The sequence below is a fragment of the Tamandua tetradactyla genome, chromosome 2 (genome assembly GCF_023851605.1).
Source record: "Tamandua tetradactyla isolate mTamTet1 chromosome 2, mTamTet1.pri, whole genome shotgun sequence".
Classification (NCBI taxonomy): Eukaryota; Metazoa; Chordata; class Mammalia; order Pilosa; family Myrmecophagidae; genus Tamandua; species Tamandua tetradactyla.
In genome coordinates, this window is record NC_135328.1 from 198,097,584 (window position 1) to 198,112,304 (window position 14,721).

The 14,721-nt window shown below is 38.4% G+C and overlaps 1 long non-coding RNA gene and 1 pseudogene across 1 annotated transcript in view; both read right to left on the reverse strand.

The window, feature by feature from the left end:
- Nucleotides 1-14,721, reverse strand: part of LOC143674635 (uncharacterized) — a 73,595-nt gene that overhangs the window by 39,825 nt on the left and 19,049 nt on the right. The gene's annotated exons all lie outside the window — the stretch shown is intronic.
- LOC143664026 (L-lactate dehydrogenase B chain-like) lies at nt 11,724-12,704 on the reverse strand (annotated as a pseudogene).

A 14,721-nucleotide genomic window follows, 5' to 3' on the forward strand; every position in this document is an offset into this window, starting at 1 on the left:
AAGCTGTTAATTCCTATGTGCATTACTAACAGGAGAAAATACTTCCCTTAACATGGGGAAAATGAAACCAGGTCATGTCCTAGACAATGATGAATGAAACCAGCTCAAGGGCCAAGGTGTCTTAGTCAGGGATGGTTCCATAGCAAATAACAGAATCCTGCTCATAAACTAGCCTAAGCAAGAAGGCCATTTGGGGGAAGATACAGGGAGAAATCCGGATGAACTTAGGAGCAGGAAGCAGACAGGTCTCATGAGGAACTAGAATCAGGAACTGGAACCTTCAAAGTAGATCTAGACTCCCACTCCTTTCTGTTTCTCCCTTCACCCCTGTCCTCAACCTTGTCATCATCATCATTTCTCACTCGACCTATTGTGACATTCTCGCTGCTTTTCCTCTTACATTCTCACATAGCAGCCAGGGTGATTTTTTCAAAATATAGTAAGTTTGCATTATTCCCCTGCTCAAAACCTTCCAACAGTTTTTCCTCATACCTGAAATAATATCCAAACTCCTTCCCAAGCCGTGTGGTGATATGGCCCTTGTCTACGTCTCTGCCCTTACTTCCTGTCACTCTCTCCCTGGCTCAATCACTTCACCAGGTGGCTGGCCTGCAGCTCCTTGAATATTTAATCTCCTTCCCACCTCAGGTTCTTTGTACTTGCTCTTCCCTGTACCTGGGGCTCTCATCACTCATTTCTTACCTCCTCCTCAGAAAGTCCATTCCTGATCACCTTGGCTAAAAAGGGTGCCTCTGGGCGGGCTATGGTGGCTCAGCAGGCAGAGTTCTCACCTGCCATGCTGGAGACCTGGGTTCAATTCCCAGTGCCTGCCCATCCTGCCCATGCAAAAAAAAAAAAAAGGCTGCCTCTTTGCCCATCCCCATCCCTCTCTAACTCTTTGTTTTGTTTTTCTTCTTCTTAAAACAGCTATCATTCTCTGAAACTTTATCATTTATTTGTTTGTGTATACCTGTTGTCCCTCCTAGATTCTAGGCTCCACAAGAGCAAGAACTTGCCCTCTTGTTCACTGTTGTATTCCCTGGACATGGCACAATGAAGGTGCTCAATAAATTTGTTGATGTTGAGTGACTGAATGCAGTCTTACTGGGATCCAAGGCAGAACTCCTCTCTCCTCCTCCTTCTGAGGCTACAGGGTTTCTTGTCATTCCCTGAGTCTATTTTATGGTTCTTTCTGTTGCTTCTCTGCACCTCCATTCACATGGCACAAAATGGCAGGCCCAGTCTAGAGCTAAACCCCACTTCCAGCACTGCCTACCAACATATCTCAGAGTTCTAACTCCAGATTTGCAGGATCAAAGTTGACTAGTCCAGCTTGGGTCAGATCCACCACTATCCATTTGGTAATGGCTGTTGCTGGAGCCACTCCTGTGGGCAAGGAATTTTCAGAAAACAGGATCATTGGCTGGCAGACCACTGCCAGAATTGAATACTGCCTTGATGGCAGAGGTCAGGTGTGGAAATTCTCAGTCCTGGGAAAAAAGGAATCCAAAACTAGGTTTGGGTGGGTAGTGACACCTTGTCAAGAAATTCTCAATTAGTCAGATTCCAGGATATGAAATAGATATAATAAATTAGCTTCTATTTATTGAACTCTTGAACCTCTTGGCAGGAATTGTTCCAAGAACTTTATAACTCTTAATCTTCCCCTCAAACCGATGAAGTAGGTCCTATCATCTGCATTTAATAGATGAGGAAATGGTGGCACAGAGAGATTGTCAGCCATAAGCCAAAATTCTAACCAAGCATTCCAACCCCATAGACTTCACTTGTCTTTTACCCACCTAAACAACTTTGCAAAATAAGCAGGAAAATAAGGTTCAGGAAGACAAAGTAAAAATATGCCCAAGATGACACAGCTAGAAAGTGGCAATGCCTTGATTGCAACAGCTCTGCAGCCCTTAGGCTAGAATTTCCCCCAACACCAGGCCAGCATCCAAGGAAACTCCCTCCTAAAGAGGGGAAGTAATCAGCCAATAGTCATACAGAGAGTAGGTGGCAGAATGCAGGCGACTGCCCCAACCACCGTGAGAATACTTCTGGAAAACCCATGTGAATAACTGTGTGTGTCATAAAACAATGGCATGAGGCAGAGCTGGGAGGCGGCAGGGGCAGGGCGTATCTCCAGACCATGGAGACAGTGACTGTTCAATGCTCAAACTTGCTCTCGTGACCTCTCTTGCCTACCCTGCCATTACCTTTTCTTGATTTTCTCTTTTACCTTTTTGATAACCCCATACCAGTCCTTTAAGCCGCAGTTCAATATCTTCTCCTCCAGAAAGTCTTCCCTGATTCATGCTCCTAGGCTGGGCTAAGAACCTCTCCAGGGTGCCTCCTGGGGCACCTTTTTGTCTGTCTTGACCCCTCTGCCTTTGATTTGTGCTCCAGGTACTAAGTGCATGGACTTAGAGTTTAAAAGACATGAGTTTAGGGTGCATGGGTGGTTCAGTGGTAGAATACTCACTCTCCATGCAAGAGACCCCGGTTTGATTCCCAGACCACATACCACCCCACCACCACCACCTCCCCACCCCATTCCCGACAAACAAACAAACAAACAAAAAGACATGAGTTCAAATACAGGCCCTGGCACTTCCTTGCTCTGGGACTTTGGGAGAGCAAGGCAGTATGCCCTCCTAAATTTCTGGTTCCTTTCACTGTCTTCTTCTGTTTTCTTGGAAGGTACCCATTAAACCTCAGTTTTCACTGGAACCCTGGTGTCTTCATGCTCTCCAGTCTTATGGATATATGGTAGACACATTTTCATTCCCTTGGCCTGTCTTCTGATGGGAAATCATCCCTTCTTTTCCAAATCCAGCTCTGTCCCTGTGGTTTGGCTGGTCTTGACTCTCACCTCCCTCACATCTCAGGGATGGGCAGAAGACACAAACTTGGCCAATGCAAGGTCTACATTTCTTTGGCTCCAATGACTGATTCAGAAATTGGCCTTTGAGTTAATCAGGGTCCCTTCATGAAATTTACTATACACAGACATTGTAAGAAAGAAGGTATCTCTCTCTCTCTCTCATCATGAGATACATGGCAATAAAGAGCTGACATTGCCAGCAGTCATCTTGCTACCTGTCTGAGACTGAAGTCAAGCAGAGTAGGTGGCTTGAGATGGAAAGAGAGTTCTGATGCTTTCCTGGCTCCAGAAATGCCTGATGTCACTTTGCACTCTTATTTTCCTTATGCTGGTCTGAATTGGATTTCTGATATTTGCACCTGAGAGTTCTGACCAATACATGAGTCCACTTAAGTATCTAAATGACGGCTGTAGCTATGGCAGCCTGAAGACATACTAGACTCTGAGGATAGGAGAGTAGCAAGAGGTAAAGAATTTGAGCACTTGCAGAATTAACCAATTCTGGAGGTCATCTAATTTAGGGCTTCTTGTTAGATGAAAAAATGACATTTCTTTATTGGTTAAGTAATTTTGAATTGTGTTTTCTATTACAAGCATCCAAAACCATCTTCAATTTGGACTCTAGCCCTGTTTTCCTAAATTCCTATAATTTTAGAGAGGGATGGGATGGCAGTAAAGCCATATTTTCTAGGCTAGTCTAAGAAACAGCCTGTTTCTGACAATTATTCTTGGTACCACCAATGTTTTTTTTGTTTTGTTTTTTTCTCTTCCAGACCCTCTCAGCCTCTTCTGGGTACATTCCTTATTCCTTCATTCCTCCAATTCCTAACACTAATTATTTGGGGCAAAGAGAAGGGGAGGCTCAACATAGTAAAGGTACCAATTTAAAATTATAATAAGACATCACTGTCTTAAAACTTCATGGGCCATAATTGCCAAGGGGAATTTATTTCTGGCCATATCTGTCTTTGGAAATCAACTTGCTACCATCTTCTCCAGCCTCTTCTATGGCTCCATTCTAGATTCTGGCAGTCTAACCCAAAAACCTCTTACTGTCTGATGCAAAACATTTTCTTCTGTGTACCAGACATTGAGCTAAATTTTAGGCTGATGTTGATGAACCAAACACTCATTAAAGTGTACTTCTAAATGAGAGGCCAAGTTTAATGAATCCCTGCTCTTTAGCATCATAAAAAAGTGGCAGAAACTTGAAAACAGGTTTTTTGTCTTTAACAAAATCAAATTCCTGGAGCCAAAAAATGGAAGCAATCCAAATATCCATCAACTAATGAATAAATCAATGAAATGTGTTATAAACACCCAATGGAATATTAGTCAGCCTTGAAAAGGAATGGAATCTTGATACATGCGACAATATGTATGAATTTTGCAGCCATCGTGTTGAGTGAAATAAGCCAGACACTAAAGGACATATATTATATGATCTCACTGATTTGAAACAATTATAATAAGCAATCTCATAAAGTCAGAATCTAGAACATAGGTTACCATGGGATGGGGTGGGGATAGGGAATGCAAAGTTATGGATTAAAATGTACAGGGTTCCTATTTGGCAAAATGGAAGTGTTTTGGTAATAGATGGTGGTGATGGTAGCACAACATTGTGAACACAATTAACAACACTGAAATATATATCTGAATATGATTGAAAGGGGAAATGTTAGATTGTATGTATGGTAACACAATAAAAATTTTTAAAAGAATCCATGAAACTATACTATATAAGCAGTGAACCCTAAGTTAAACCATGGCCCTTACTTAATATACAAATATAGAATTGTACTATGATCAGTTGTAACAAATGTTCCACATGAATGAAAGGTGTCAATGGTGAGGTGGTGTAAGGGAATCCTGTATTTTGTTCAAGATTGTTCTGTAAACTACAATTTCTCTAGCAAAAAAATTTTAAAAAATTTTTAAGTAAAAAACAAAAACAAAAACAAATTCCTAGGCTGAACTCCCTTTCCCACCAGTTTTGTAATCTAAAGAGAATAGTATAGAAATAATTCTCCCTATGCTAACTTCACAGAGCCACAAGTTACCCCTGTGTAAGCATGATTTTTAATAATGGCTTTACTGAGATGCAATTCACATACATAAAATTCACCCTTTTAAAAATATACAGCTTAGTGGTTTTTAGTATATCAATTCACAACATTATGCAACATTTCATCACTTCGAAAAAAAGAGCAGTCACTTCTCATTCGTTCCATGCACACATACCCCTAACACTGGCAATCACTAATCAATTTTCTGTCTCTATGGATTTGCACTTTTTGGACATTTCATATGAATGGAATCATATAATATGCATTTTTTGTGTGACTACCTTCTTTCACTAGCATAATATTTTCAAGATTCATCCATGTTGTAGCATTTATCAGTAGTTCATTCCTTTTTTATTACTGAATAATATTCCATTGTATGGATATACCAAATTTATTTATCCATTCATTAGTTGATGGCATTTGGGCTGTTTCCACTTTTTGGCAATTTTGAGTAATGCTGTTACAAACATTTATGTACAGATTTTTTTGTGTGGACATGTTTTTTTTTTTTTTTTTTAGTAAATGTTCCTTTGTTAATAAGTTTATTGTTTTAATCATTTACTAGTGATATTCACTTGCAGACAAGATTGAAAGGTGCAAAAAATGTAAGAAAATGTGTGGGCGAAACACATGGTCCTGAGAAAACTCAGTCTATAAGCTAACTTTTATTGTGTTGATTGGTAAATTATGAATTTCCATTTTATGATTTCCATCTCATGGAAAAATGAGCATTTCCTTGTGAAGATAGTTAGAAAATCCCTCTACTATATTTCTTAGCCTTTTGCCCTCTGCAGGTCTTTTATCAGGAATCTAGCAAACATATGGACCGAAAATTTGCAGTCAATTAAAAAGATGTGGACATGTTTTTAATTCTCTTGGGTATATACCGAGGAGTAGAATTGCTGGGTCATATTATAACTGTTTAACATTTTGACTAAATACCAAACTGTTTCACAAAGTTGCTATACCATTTTAAAATCCCACAAGCTGTGTATAAGGGTTCCAATTATTCCATATCCTTTACAATACTTGCCATTATCTGTCTTTTTTATTTTAGCTATCCTAGTGGATATGAAGTGGTATCTCATTGTGGTTTTAATTTGCATTTTATAATGCTAATGATGTTGAACATCTTTTCATGTACTTATTGGCCATTTGTTTATCTTATTTGGAGACATGTTAATTCAAATTTTGCCTGTTTTAAATTGCATTATTGGTCTTTTTGTTATTGAGGTTTATATATCTGGATACGAGTCTCTTGTCAAATATGCAAATATTTTTTCTCATTCTGTAGGTTATCTTTTCAGTATCTGGGTGGTGACTTTGAAGCAGAAAAGTTTTTAATTTTAATAAAGTCCAATTTATCTACTTTTTGTTGTTGTTGTTGCTTGTATTTTTGGTGCCTAAGAAACCATTGCCTAATCCAAGATTATGAAATTTACTCCTATGTTTTCTTTCAAGAATTTTATAGTTTTAGCTCTTACATGTAGGCTTATGATTCATTTTGAGTTAATTTTTGCATGTGGTGTATGAGATAAGTGTCCAACTTCATCCTTTTGCATGTGGATATCTAGTTGTGTCAGCACTATTTGTTGAAATGACTATTCTTTCCCCTATTGAATGGTCTTGCCACACTTGTCAAAAGTCAACTGTCCATAAATGTAGAGGGTTATATTTGAACTTCTAATTCCATTGCTCTGTAAGCCTATTCTTATGAGAGTACCCCATAGTCTTTACTACTGTAGCTTTGTAGTAGGTTTCAACCATGTTTTATAGCATTCAATATACAACTCATGCATTTCTTTTGTTGAATTTATTCATAATTATTTTATTCTTTTTGAAGCTATTATAAATAGAATTGTTTTCTTAATTTCATTCTCAGATTGCTTGCTGCTAGTGTACAGAAATACAACTGATTTTTGTCTATTGATCTTATACCCTGCTACCTTGTTCAACTTATTTACAGCAGTCCTGATAGTTTTTGTGTGTCCCTTAGGATTTTCTATGTACAAGATCATGCCATTTGTGAATAAAGATAATTTTATTTTTCCTTTCCAATCTGTATGACTTTTATCTCTTTTTCTTGCCTAATTGCCCTGGCAAGAGCCTCCACTATAATGTTGAGTAGATGTGGCAAGACTGCACATCCTGATATTTTTCCTGATCTGAAGGGAAAAACATTCAATCTTTCTCTCTTAAGTATTATGTTAGCTGTAGATTTTTTGTAAATGGTCTTGTCATGTTGACAGAGTTTCCTTCTATATGTAGTTTGTTGAGTGTTTTAATCATGAAAGGGTGCTGGGTTTTTTCAAATGCTTTCTGTGCATCTATAAAGATCATCATATGTTTCTTCCAATATTCTATTAATATGGCCTATTACATATAATTGCTGTGTAAAAATTGACACTCTATTTTAACACACTTTATGTTTATGTGTTAAGACATTATATTGGTTTATAAGCCCAGGTGGGTCCCATTAAAAAAAAATGATGATCTAGACATATGCAACCATAATTTTGTGTATTTGGATTAACAAAGATGTTTTTCTTTTACAGTTTCTCTGAAGGAGAAAAATTCATCATGAGCATATAAAATATGAAGCACAAATGAGACATTTAGGCTTTAGGAGCTATCTGTTAGCATCATTCTCTGTAAATGACAAAAGGTACAACATGCATGTTTTCCTGGACAGTGGTGTAAATGGTCAAAAATGCTGCTACCTCAGGGTGTCTATCACCACCAAGATAGCTGTGGAATTGATCAACGTCCTCTAGGGAGCAGGAGTCTCCTTTCTTGGGCGGGAAAATAGAATGAGGTTTGAGTAGAGGGAATGGTCTATAAGAGTGCAACTTTTCTTTTTTGACTTCAGTTGACTCTTCTGGAAATTTCTGCCCTGAGAGGAGAAGTTGCTGCAGCTGATTTTGCCCCAGAAGGAAGGAGTGTGCATTCAATCTGGCAACTACCACTTTGAAGACATCTTTCTGTTTGTTTGTTTTTGGCATGGGCAGGCTCCAGGAATTGAACTCAGGTCTCCTGCAAGGCGGGTAAGAATTCTGCCACTGCACCACCGTTGCACCGCCCTGAAGACATCTATTTTTGTGTGTCCAGCATTCTTTCTTTTGGGGCATCTCCTTACTACACCATCCCATTTGATATTTGTGGGGCTGCCAATCATGGGATTCCACCCTCTGACCGCAGGAGAGACTCAGTCTGAGTCAACTAGACTTTCTTTTTCAGGACTTTGGACACTTGAGAGGAGATACCAGGGAAGCAGTTGGAATTGAGTTATTTGTTTACTCTAGAGCAGTGGTTTTCAAGGAGTGATCCCAGGGCCAACAGCATCAGCATCACCTGGGAACTTGTTAGAAATACAAATTCCCAAGCCCCACTTTAGACCTACTGAATCAGAAACTCTGGATATAGGCCCCAGTAATCTGTGTTTTGACCAACCCTCCAAGAGATTCTGATGCATACTAAAGTTGGACCACCACTGCCCCAGAGAAATCAGAAGCTTCTGCTAGTGGGATTCCCAGAGCTTCCTCCTATTTTGTCCTTTCCTGGGGCTTGGCTGTTGAGGTAATCCTTTAATCTCCTCAGTGTTTCTTCAATAAATTATATTTGTTTTGTTTTGTTTAAGAGAGTGAAAATTGCTTTCTGTTGCTTGCAACCTAAAGACCCCGACTCATGCCCCTCTCACCTCATTCATAGCTGTATACCCTTTGTGTCTATTTGAATGTATTATGTACCCCAGAAAAGCCACGTTTTAATCCAGATCCAATCTTGTAGGGGGCAGCTATTTCTTTTAATCCTAATCCAATATTGCAGGGTAGAAACATTTGATTAGATTATCTCCATGGAGATATGGCATGCACAATTGTGGGTGTGACCTTTTTAAAAAATACATTTACATACATTCCATGCATGGTGTACAATGACTCAAAATGTCATCACATAGGGTGCATGGGTAGTTCGGTGGTTAGAATGCCCATCTTCGATGCAGGAGACTCAGGTTCGATTTCCTGACCATGCAACCCCCCAAAATATATATATAATCCAAACTTGTGTATTCATCACTGTGATCATTTTTTCAAACATCTGCATCATTCCAGAAAAAGAAATAAAAAGAAAAAACTCATGCATCCCATACTTGTTACCCCTCCCTCTCATTGACCACTAGTATTTCCATCTACCCAATTTACTTTGGCCTTTGTCACTCTTATTATTTATTTATTTATATCCATATATTTTTTTACTCATCTGTCCATACCCTGGATAAAAGGAGCATCAGACACAAGGTTTTCACAATCACAGTCACATTGTAAAGTTATATCTTTGTACAATCATCTTTAAAATCAAGGCTATTGGAACACAGCTCAACTCAACTGTGGGTATGATCTTTCGATTAGATGGAGATATGACTTTCCCCATTCCAGGTGGGTCTTAATTAATTTGCTGGAGTCCTTTAAAAGAAGAAACATTTGGAGAGAGCTCAGAGCAGAGCTGATGTAGATGTTTGGAGATCAAGACAGCAATAGCCCAGGTGCTAAGCAAGGACTCACAAAAATAGTCAGAACCTGAAAAGAAGAACTCTCCAGCCCTGGCAGATGCTCATCTAAGAGCTGAAACCCAGGGTTGTGTACTGGAGGAGCTAAGTGAAGGCCCACAAACACGTAGGATATCACTGGCCTCAGAAGAGGGAAGCAATGGAACCAGGAACAAGGACCAGCAGAGGCCTGCCATGTTCCTTCCCTTATCACCCTTCCTTGAGTCAAGGAAGCATCTCTGGATGCCTTAGTTAAGACATATTTATGGCCTTAGAACTGTAAACTTGTAACTTATCAAATTCCTTTTTTAAAAGCTGTCCCATTTCTGGTATATTGCATTCCTGCAGCTTAGCAAACTAATACAGCTTCTCTTGAGTATGAGCTGGACCTTCTTGAACTATGGGCCACGGTGACACAAATAGGCTGTACTAGTTCACCTTCACCCTAGTCTTTGCAATTAACTTCGGTTTCAATCATACTAATTCCTAAGACTTCTTTATAAAAACATCTCCTACTCCTGCATTTGACTCCTCTCCTTACTCATTTTAGCTCTTAATCTCCTCCTCCTCCTTTTTCTCTTTTTCTTGGTACATGGGTCGGGAATCAAACCTGGGTGTCCTGCATGGCAGGCAAGAATTCTATCACTGAACTACCCCTTACCTCCTTTTTAACTATTAATGACAACCCATTGACATAATGCAGTTGTTTTCATATTAGTTTGGGAACAGAATAAGCTACTTTATTATAATGATCCCCAAATATAGAATATATATTTATTTATCTCTTGTTTAACTGTCCAGAAGGTGATGGATAGTTTAGGTTGAGTCTAGAGGTGGGAAAGCAGCTCTGCTCCAGGTAGTCATTTAGGGAAGAGGTCACTTTTTTCTTGTTTCTCCACCATCTACTAGACATTATTAAAGTAAGCTCTCGACCACCACATCTGCATCCCAGCCTGTGGGAAAGGAGAAAAGGGGAAGTAGATGGCTAACAATTTCCTTTTAAGAAGTGATGTAGAAGTCATGTTTATGTCAACTTTGTTAACTTTCCAAAGGTGAGAACTTGATTGCATTGTCACACCTAGCTAGCTGCAAGGGAGGCTGGAAAATATGATCTTGAGCTAGGCAGCCATATACCTGCTACATCTTGGGATGGGGGATTATTTTATTATTAGAAAGAAGGATATATTAGTCAGGGTTCTCTAGAGAAACAGAATCAACAGGAGATGGCTGTAAATAAGAGATTTATAAAAGTGTCTTACACAATCATGGGATGCAAGAATCCAAAATCTGTAGGGCAGGCTGTGAGGCTAGCAACTCTGAGGAAGTTCCTCGATGAACTCTATAGGAGAGGCTGGCTGGCTGAAGAAATAGTGAAAATTTTCTCCTCCCTTAAAAACCTTCAACTGTTTGGATTCAGTCCAGCTGATTGGATTCTCTCATTGCAGAAGACACACCCTTAGTTGAGCATAGATGTAATCAGTCACAGATGCAATCAACTGACTGATGGTTTCATAAACCAGCTTTCTGGCTTAGTAATCAGCCATGAAATATCCTTGCGGTAATGGTTAGGCCAGTGTTTGCCTGGGTTAGTTTACACCTGAACCTAACCATCACAAAGGAAATAATAGGTATTGGAGGAAAATTAGCTATCTTTTCATATTTTCTAACCATGAGCCTTATATCTATAGGTGGTAAGCTCAGATGCCTTTAGGGACTAGGTAGATGATTTACTGAGCAAAGTAATCTGGGTGTAAAACTAGAAGAAATGAGATGACTGTGACAATTTGGAGATTACCATGTCTTGTCTAAAGGGGGCAGCAGCTATAGTGGCCTACTTAATGTCCTTTCCCACTCACTCATTTTTTTTTTTTTGCAGTTGAACTTTTTATTTTAATAGAATTAGACTATGCAGAGCACATGCAGTGCCAGCATCTAAACTAATAAGCAATTACTAAAGCTACAATGACTTAAGGTTCAATCTTTACATTTGTAAAAGTTTAAATCCATTCTTATATGATTTTTATTTCTCACTATGATAGTTAATTTTATTTGTTCAAGGGCTCCTATTGCAAGCATTAAGCCAAGCATTTGCTTTGATTCTGTGGGCCCAAATTCACATGTTTAGAAAGATAAAAGCAAACTGTGATCCACGCACATGAATGATAACTAATGGCTCAAGTTTAATCACATTGCGGTTTTTTAATTTCTACAGCATAGAACTCAAATGTCACAGGTCTTTTAGGTCCTTCTGGATGTCCCAGAGGGTATCTGTGCTCTTCTTGAGTTGAGCAACTTCATCATTCTTCAGCTTCTGGTTGGAAACACTGGTTAACCCCTGAGCATTCAGGATACATGGAAGGCTTAAGAAGACTTCGTTCTCAATGCCATAGATCCCCTTCACCATTGTTGACACTGGATGAATCCTGGATAGATTTTTGAACATGGATTCATCCACACTTAATCCAAAAGCCCAGCTGATATAATCTTTTAGCTTGATGACTTCATAGGCACTTTCAACAATGATTTTATGCACTTCCTTCCAATTTTCACTGTCATTTATCTGTTCCCATTTCTGGATTCAATTCCTGGAGAGAAACTTCTGCCACATTCACTCCACTTCACACAGACACACTTGAGTCTCCATGTTCTCCCCAAATCCAGCCATGGTGGCTTGTGGGATGAATGCAAAGTTTTTCAGCCATAAAATAACAAAATCTAGCAGAATCCAGACTGCATCCACTTTCAGTCACATGGTGTGTGGGTAATCCACTTAGTTTCCAGGTAACATATGTTAAAATACTCACTGGGTTGGAAACCATAATTATGATGCAATCGGGACTGTATTTCATGATTTGAGGAATAGTGAATTTGAGGACATTAACATTCCTCGGGACCAGGTTGAGGCGACTCTCCCTGTCTTGCTGACAGATTCTTGCAGTTACACCACAATCTTAGAATCAGCAGTCAGAGAGTAATCGTTATCTGCCACAATTTCAGGTGCCTGAATTAACAAGCTTCCATGCTGCAGATCCATCATTTCTTCTTTTAGTTTATCTTCGAAAACATCCACAGGGCCAAGTTTATCAGGCAGAGACTTTCCAAGAATGCCGATGGCACATGTCATACCAACTTGTCCAATACCCAGTAGAGTGATCTTATTGTTTGCAACTGTTGCCTCTTCTTCTGCAACTGGTGCAAGCAGTTTTTCCTTGAGTGGCCACTGTATCACCTCTTTAGTTAAGGTGTAATGGAGAGGCTGGAGGGAACTACCTGAAAATGTAGAGCTATGTTCCAGTAGTCATGTTTCTTTGAAGATGACTGTATAATGATATAGCTTATGCAATGTGACTGTGCGATTGTGAAAACCTTGTGTCTGATGCTCCTTTTATCTACCTTATCGACAGATGAGTAAAACGGATTAAAAATAAATAAATAATAGGGGGAACGAATGTTAAAATAAATTTAGTAGATTGAAATGCTAGTGATCAATAAAAGGGAAGGATAAGGGGTATGGTATGTATGAATTTTTTTTTTTTTTTTTTTTTTTTTAAAGGAAAGACAGAGAGAAGGAAGGAAGGATAGAAGGAAGGAAGGAAGGAGGAAAGGGAAACATTTTTAAACATTTTCTTGTTTTATTGTATTCTGTTTCTCCGTTTTTGTTACATGGGGTGGGGCCGGGAATCGAACCGAGGTCCTCCGGCATAGCAGGCAAGCACTTTGCCCGCTGAGCCACCGCGGCCCGCCCTGTATGAATTTTTTTTGCTTTCATTTTCTGAATTGATGCAAATGTTCTAAGAAATGATCATGATGATGAATATACAACTACATGATGATATTGTGAGTTATTGATTATATTGCAAGAATGGAATGATTATATGGTAAGAATGTTTGTGTTTGTATGTTGTTATGTCAAATAAAAAAAAAAGAATGGCCATTGTACACAGGAGGAGAAGAGGGCTCTCAGGATAGCTATACAAGTCTGGTGGCAAAGACAAAGTCCGTTACATGATTTTTTTTAACCTTATTTATTAACTGAAGACATTGCTTGCTGATAAAACTTGCTCAAATACTACTGCTGAATGTACAAGTCGCTGATTATGCCAATACAACGAAGATGACCACATGTTTGAGGATTGCAATGTGCTAGATATTCACTGAAAAAAAAATACACTCAACTAAACAAAACTCTAGAAACAACCATCTGAGAATCTGGACACTTTTTTTCTGTGCTTTGAAGTGTTTCATTAATATCGTAAGGCAAATGTATCAAAATCTTAGCATATTTTAATTTCAAGTCACCAATTTTGTTTTCACTAATACCGGAAAATTTGTGGTTACACTGCTAATGCACAGTCTGCTTAATTTGAATTAAGAATTTAATGTGACAACATTGAAAGCCCACACTACCCTGAAATACATAATTTCATGCATATGGTGACATTTAACATCTAGGTGCCAGTGCTCTTGTACTTGCTTTTGGTCAATTTTCTTTAAACTTTCAAAGAATCACTTTTAGGCTAACAAAAATAAATATTTCTCAGAATGGTCAATAAATATTACATAAAATTCATAGCAAAAAATTTAGAAATCTTTCATTGCAAATACTTTTCTTCCCAACTATCATTACCATGTTCCAAATAAATTTTAGAATCTAGTCCCATACCCTTCCTAGACAAACTGTGTTCCATAATCTCCAAGAGACAAAATAAGATTGGATGTTAAAGGACATGCATACAAGACATATACATATATATATATATGTATATATATATATTTCAGAAATTTTCTGAACATATAATAAAAGAGGTATTTTGTAAAAAGTTATGGGCAAAATGTAGAAGAACTTAAACCTAGATTAATTGAAACAGCGCCACAAGAAATGACCTCAACACTGCCAAGTGCACCCACTTAGTAAAATTTTTAGAACAAGGCACAATACACTTGAAAATTTATTGCACTTCAGTAAATTTTTACAGCTCTTCCTATGCCACTATAAAAAATAGTTTTTATTTTGTGGCCAGAATGATCACTGCATTCTGGCCAGAAAATCAACACAGAATTCAAAGTATAGAGGCATTTTAGTGGTTGACAATGCCCATCTTTGGCCAGATTTAAAACAAACTATAAATACAATGGAAAACTATGCAACTCAAACCGCACTATAGAAGAATTGACACATTGCACAGTTATATGCATACTTTCAACCTGTGTGATCTCAAAGATTT